Source organism: Rhipicephalus sanguineus, chromosome 1, assembly GCF_013339695.2.
Source record: "Rhipicephalus sanguineus isolate Rsan-2018 chromosome 1, BIME_Rsan_1.4, whole genome shotgun sequence".
Lineage (NCBI taxonomy): Eukaryota > Metazoa > Arthropoda > Arachnida > Ixodida > Ixodidae > Rhipicephalus > Rhipicephalus sanguineus.
In genome coordinates, this window is record NC_051176.1 from 93,455,426 (window position 1) to 93,462,883 (window position 7,458).

The following is a 7,458-nucleotide window of genomic DNA, read 5'->3' on the forward strand; positions in this document are numbered from 1 at the left end:
TAGTGAACGTGTTTGCATTGCAGTTCGTTCTAACGTGTGTTCCCTGCGGCCAGGCAACGGATTCTGTTGCCATTCGCAAGTTGAATGGGATAGCCAGGGGAAGCAAACTGGCACACGCCACATTTAACTGCATATTATACCTCTAGCTTTCGGCCTTCTTGCAACTACCCCACGAGTGTGTTCAAAATAAAAGTGCGGAAACGCCCACGCAGCGTGTGCATAACACGTTTGCATATGCGTACGTTACTATTTCCATTTTTGAATGAGTGACCATTCCGAAACCCTTAATGGTTTCTATTCTTGGTTTTCTTAACAGATGGGCTTTTTTAATGTTTTCGTTCCAAAAACATGGAAGTCTTTTTTCCAAAAAGACACGCGTGGGCTTTCTCGGAATAGCAGGAGGTTCGCAGTGGTCGTTCGGCGACATACAGCGTGGTATTTTGAAACACCAATTGCCCGCCTGATTTCGGGGGTACTTAACCGAGCCACAGCATTTCTTTTTCCTTCTGGCCAAGTTGCCGAGTGACTTTCTCCGAAAACCTGCTTGTCCGTCCTCAACAATGTGTTTAACCGTGGTCTGGGCAATCTCCCGAGAAAGGACGTATTATGCTACTTCAGCCACTTAGTTATCATTGTTGCGGTCTAACTAACATTATAAGTGCCATTATTCTTTTTTATGTATTCTTTTAGGCAGTGATGGTTTCCTTTGCACACTAATTAACCTTTCTGAAATGATTAGACACACCGCGAAGGAAATTAGCGATTTCCACATACCTTTCTCCAGCTCTCCGCCATACTGCCCGTGTAGATGTGTGTCGAGAGTGCAATGGATGACACTCCTGCTCCTTTCCAACTGACTATAGTCGGTTACGACCTAAGAATGGATGTAGACTCCGCCCACAGCCGCCGCTATCCCACCCAAAGTAAATTTTAATAGTTGTCCCAACAAATTTCATGCGCTCATTTCGCTGACGTCAAGCACCTTTCTCTCATTTCGGGGAGGTGATTGTCCCGTATTCAGACACATTTTCATGAGGCTGGTTTTCGGTCGAGAAACTTGAACTTCCTGTCTAACTTCAGCAGAGATTTCGGCATTGCTGCTCGGGTAAACGTAATATTTAGGTAGGGACAACGAACTTTTAATTACTAATATGTATAGTGTTTACATTATCAGTAGAAAAGCACTTACGGTTGAAACGCAAGCCACCGAGCACGAATCCCTTGCACAGACAAATGGCGGGCGCGCCGTATTCCTGGGGGCGGAGCTTGTATTTATTCTTGGCTTGTAACCGACTATAGTTCAGCGATCTTCCGACGCAACATAAAAAAATATACAAGCAGGCCAAACGAGTCGTGTAGCAAAATCGAGATGTCGATGCGCTAGATAAGGAGACGCAGTCGTGAAAAACAATATCACGAGAATAATTTTAGAAGGATACATCTTAACAAGCTGGCTGCTTACACGAAGCGTAAGTGTACAAATATACCGAGGTTGATATATATATATATATATATATATATATATATATATATATATATATATATATATATATACGAAAAGCAAACTGCACCAATCCTGAACACTCGATTTTCTTCACCCCGTACATACTCAAGTGACAAGAGCTTTTTCTATTGAGAGGGCTTGGCATAAGCTTGCCCGCTTTTTATGTGTGGGAACGACATCTGGAAGTAGTCATGGCATAGCACCACCAAGCATGCCTCAAGCTGTTGCGTAAACACGCATGCTCTTTGTCTTTGTATGCTAGCCTTCAGTCACAGCATGTAGCTTAGTTGAAGCAGACAAGTATCTAGCTGTCCTTCTTTTTCTCCCTGCAAGCATCTTCAGTGTTCTGGCGGCAACAGCTGTAGGATGGGCATGCGTTTGTAACACTTTGATTGGATACAGCTAAACAAAAATCCTCATCTAAAAACGCAAAAAAACAGACATTTTCGTCGAGTGAATGTTTTTTTTTTTTTTAAGGATTCAAGCTGGCTCGTTATAACTACCGTGTTTAGAAGGCACCTAGTTGCGAGTCGGGCACATCCGAAATAACCACTTTCTTACAAAAGTAATAGGGGACATTAAATTAGACTGCAACAGACATCGTATTCAAGTCGGCCTCTATGTCAATAATGAGTCATGTAAGAGGGAACGCTGAAAGTGAAGCGGTCATGTGACCAATACGCGACATTGTATAAAGCCAAGCAGGCTGTTTTAGCACCAAGAAACCAGACTGTGTGACAGTATGGTTTCTTGCAGTTGAATCTCATTGATTTTAATTTTCCTAACGAAAAACAAAGTATTTCTAGCTCAAAACATTTCTCCGTCTCTGTGCGTATACAGGAGCCATAGGAGTATGCAGATGAGCACTCACTGTAGAGGCCACTCTCAACGTCGTCCTCGGCCAGCACGAGCTTGCGCTGCATAGGCGATCCGATGCCTCCTCGGCCAAGACGCAGAAGGCGAAAGGCTCTGTCGTCCTTTCGTTGCTTCTATTGGCTGTTGTTCACCGACGAGGCCGTGAACGAAGCTCGCTGAAATTTCGGCAGCAATTATTTGTCTCACACTTCAATCGGAACACGCCACGCTTTACCACCAAACTCTATGCCGGCCACCTAGTTCTCAGTCAGGCCAGACCACTAAACATCGGTCGGTGTAACGGTGTTTGCTTCTTTTCTGTGCGGGCAAGACCAATTACGATACTGAAGCATCGAGAGACACCTACCCGTGGGCTGCACCGAGACTATTGATACACGTTTCTTGCGCTTACGCAATCTCCCAGTATTGCACGAACGTCGACGGCTGAAATGTTCCTCGTAGGTCACTATTTTAAGAGGCAAGTGAGCACACAAACGCTACGGCGGGGCCATCAGAATGTTGCAGTTAAACAAACGTCCACGGTCGAGTGCCCTCTTCAAACAACTCCAACCCCGCGGTCGATGAGAAAAATGGGTTTAAACTACCGCGCACCGCGGACGTAAAAAAGGAACAGGAGGAAATGGTCGAACGCGGAATATACCTTTCTTGCCGCCTGCCACTGGTTTTCGGGTCAAAAAGAAGGGCGGCCCGCGTTGCATTGTTTGCGCCACGCGTCGTGAACCTCTGCGCGGCGCCACGGCACGAAGCGCAAAAGCGACGCGCGCGGACTCCGTCCGGCCCGCAGCGTGCAACGCACGCGCAGTGAGGACCGCCGCTTGAGGATCGCGTGCGTGAGACGCGTGCCTAGAGTATCGCTGGGTACACCGGCACGCGCGCGAGCCACCGGCGGCTGGCTTGAAAAATCAAACGCGGCCCGGCGCTCCAATGAGGGCCTGGCGCGAACTGTTTTCGCCTCGGTGCCGTTGTCTAGAGCAACGCCAACCCATCACGGAGCTCGAGCTACTGTCTCTCGCTGGGATACACCGCCGGGAGAGCCATTGTCCAGAGGCTGGCGCGCGAGGGAGTCGGTCTTCTGATAGCGCTTATAAATAAAAACAGGTGCTTTCCTTCTTTTGCTTCATTGATCGGCATCTTCACTTTAAATAAATCTAAAGCTCCCCAAAGAATAGTACCGTTAAGTGCGCAATTGGAAACACTATTTACGTCTCCACGTGGTAGCGTCATTGCCAAGAATAAAAAGGCCCTTTCAATGACACGCGCTCGATATTTCTTGAAAACGGGTAAAATGGGAAAACTGAGCAATCTCTTCGAGGATAATTCTAGCACGGAGGCATGCGTTTTTAAGTCTAGCCGAGTTCGTGCTAGGTTCGTGAGCAGCAAGACATCGAGGCAATCGTAAGACACCGGAGAGTCCCCTGTTCCTCCATCGTATTCTCTAGCGCCCTTTTCAGACCTGGGTGAAACGGGCCTATCAAATTCGTTTTTCTACAAGCGTAGTTTTCATTAGGTCGTGTAGAATGTCTGCGCATTCGGTAGCTGAGACGTCACAGAGCAAATGCTTTTAACGAGCCTTCTATTATGTCGCTAGTATTATGGATGAGCAAGACGGTCGAGCCCTATGCGGAAGAGGTAAATAAAAACAATAAAAAAGCAGCGCAACTAATGAAAGCAAATGTTCGGTTTGCTGCCCTGCGCTTCAACTACCGAGCTTCGAAAAATTCTGGGGCTGAATTCACAAAACATCTCTTTCGCAAGTGGGTTTTCCCTTCGGTCAACCGGCTTCATTAATGATATGTCCCGCATTGTGATTTGCTGAAATATTCTCTTTAAAAAATTCTTAGCGTAAGGCGTTGTTGTGAATGCGGGTCCCTGTACATGTATATTAAACCATCCACGTGCCAAGGTAGCCACGTTAACAGCTGCAATACTATGCCCTTTCCGTCAGAAGCAGCCATACTCTTGCTATTATAGGCGCAGGTGTGATCTTCGGCATCACATCTAAGAAACGTCACCTTCCCGGCTTCCGCGAGACAATAGGCGCGACTTGCTGTAGTCTTAGTGCGCCGTCAAATAAACCGTGATCATCTGTCGTTCCCTCCTCCTCTGAGGCTATAGACTTGTGTCGATTTCGCCATTCCCTGGCGCTGTCACTTCGCGGCTATTTCTTAGTGAAGCGAGCTGTTTGTACAACGCGGCACGCAAAAGAAAACGGGACATCTTAAATGCAAAAAAAGACGGGAGCCGTTCAAATCAGGAACAACAGACGAGAACGATGACACAGGCAGCACACTCGCAACTGAAAGTTTATTGAAGAGGCAACACATATATAGCGTACACATTAAGCACGTGGTGCGGTGCCTCTCGCCTAAAAATAAAGAAAACAAACAGAATGACTTTCCGCATTTGATTTGTGAGAGCACATGCCTCACACTGGAAAAAAAAAAACGAGGGGGGGATAGGAGAGGGGTGTTATGGTGAAAATCAAAAAGTTACGGCAGCGCGTTATCAAATAGGAGTACTCTTTCTCTGATAGGGCAATAGACGGGTGGCTGACACATCGATTCCCGTATCTCTTAATAAGGAAGGCTTCGATTAATTCGCGAATGGTTTTATCACGGTGCCTAGATAGAACAGTTGCGTGAACGAAAAAGGGTGGACAGCCGCACGTGGTGCAATGCTGCGCCAAGTGGGCACCTTCCTTTGACGCCAACGCTCTTTTATGCCCCTGCAAACGAATATTTAAGCATCAGCCAGTTTGGCGCACGTATACACGGCCACATGATAGCGGTAGCAGTACACGACGCACATATTCGACAAAAGGCGAGCTGTGTTTTACATCACATTTCTTATTTTCTAGGCACTTGGCTTTGGCTGCTATCTTTCTTTCTATTTTGGCAACATACATTGTAAAGCTTAATCGGAGCCGAAAAAGAAACCACTCTGACATCATTATGTTTTTTTCAGTTCATTCTGTTCAAACAGACTGACTTTTAAGTAATTCTCTTTTTCTCTTTTTTTTCTTGTTTAGGTGACAGACACCGTACCACGCGCCTAATGTGTAAGCTATATAGGCATTGTCTCTTCAATAAACTTCCACTTGCGAGTGTGCGCCTGTGTCGTGCAGGCGGAGTGATGACCAAAAATGGCGATTCAAGAGCTTAAAGCTTTGCGTTTTGACCTGGATCCCGCGTTGTAGCAAAACAGCCATTTGGGCTAGTTGGTAGCGATTCATCCTAAATGCAAAAATTGGGCAGATCCCACGTACCGTGGAAGTCGATGTTATGCAAAGCATGCGACGGGAAGGTGACTGTGGCGTAATTTTTTTACTGAGCGAAACGTTACGAAATGATGCTAAAGATTTGTATAAATTTTATACGCACACGTATATGCTGAAGAGCCGCATATGTGTTATAAACCAGTTGTTTAACGTTGGGTAACGCTGCCAACGGCAACGTGGGTATTACCAGCACCAGAAGTGGTAAGCTGATATGTAGTGCTTATACTTGTCCGTTATCGTGAAGAAAGTACGCACGTTTCACGAACCTGTGTGCATGTGTGGAAGGGGTTCCTAACAGTTCTTCAACAAGGTCATCATCACCGTGACCAGTGAGCACTAGACGCTGGTCATGACTTGTTATCGGATCCGGTAGCGATCGCGGTGGCGAGGGGTCCATGTGTAGTGAAGAATGAGTTATAGTACAGCTGTTAGAAATCGTGGATGCCTCGGGTCATTTCGTCGACAAATTATCTGTATATAGAGCCGACGATATGTCGAAATCTGAAGTCACTCATCGCCTTGGTGAGGTTTAGGCTGTTGAGGCTGGTGGGCCTGGATAGGGCTACGTAGACCAACATCAGTGGATGGCGCTTGTCGTATTCGTAGGCTATCTGGGCGTATGTGACCTACGTAGCCTAGTCTACAAAGCGGCTGTCAGTCAATCTGTCATCATCCTCGGTCAGCATGAGGCCATCGCCCAGCCTCGTAAGAAATGAAGAGGATACTGCGTCGTTCTGGCTGACTAATTGCACTTTACGCTTCGATGATGTGAATATCATAGGTAACTTTCGTTAATATATTCCTCCGGGGTCGAGCAATGCTTCAATATAGCTTGCTGAATCATAGGAATACAAATGTAATGCTTATTAGATGCGAAGCATCTTATGGCGTAGCTCAAACGGTGTGCGGCGTGACCACCCTTACTGCGCATGCGCAAACCCTCTCCACACACCTCCTCTCCACTCCCCTCCGCCCTCACCACTCCCCCTCTCCCCTCAGCACTTCCCTTCCCCTCTTCACTTACCGCTCTCCACTCACCCTCTCCCATTTCCCTCTCCCCTCCCCCTCTCCACTCCCTCTCCTAGTTTAGATAAAAGGCTCGCGTTAGGTCGTACACACGTTCAGTCACTGCGCCGGTGTCATGAGTTCCAACGTCAACGTCGGCGCCAGTTGCAGTAATACCTTAAGGCCTGCCGAGATCGCGGAGCAGCGGAAGGCTCGACGCGCCGAAGCGCAACGTAAACGTCGGCAAGCGGACCCCGGGCTCCGGGCTAGGGAAGCTCACCTCAAACGGCAACGTCGGCGGGAAACTGCTACGGATGAAACGCGGGCTCGACATGCCGAAACGCAACGGCAGCGTCGGCAAGCAAACCCCGCCGTACGCAACGCCGACGTCGAAGCCAAGCGTCTGCGTGCAGAACGCCTCGCTAATGGGTGGAAACAAACAACTTCAACGCCCGGGCTTCGACGGTGCAGACGCCCGGTTCCAGCGCGTATTCCTCGACCGGAGCTTCGGGCACAGCTGCAACGTGTGCGACCGACTTTGGTTCGATAACAATCTGACCGAGGTCGGTAGCATGCGCAACGAACGCCAACGGAACGCGATCGTGCAAGTGCTCCGGCTTCGCATCGCCTCATGGTCCCCTTTTAGCGTGAGATGGTATAATTTTTAGACTGCTATAAAAGCGGAGCCAACACTGTAATCACGGACGTTAATCTGATATGGCGCCTGTATTGTAGGACTACCTATTCCTTTCTTGTAAAATTAGATACCCAGCACCACAACCACAACTGACGTTGC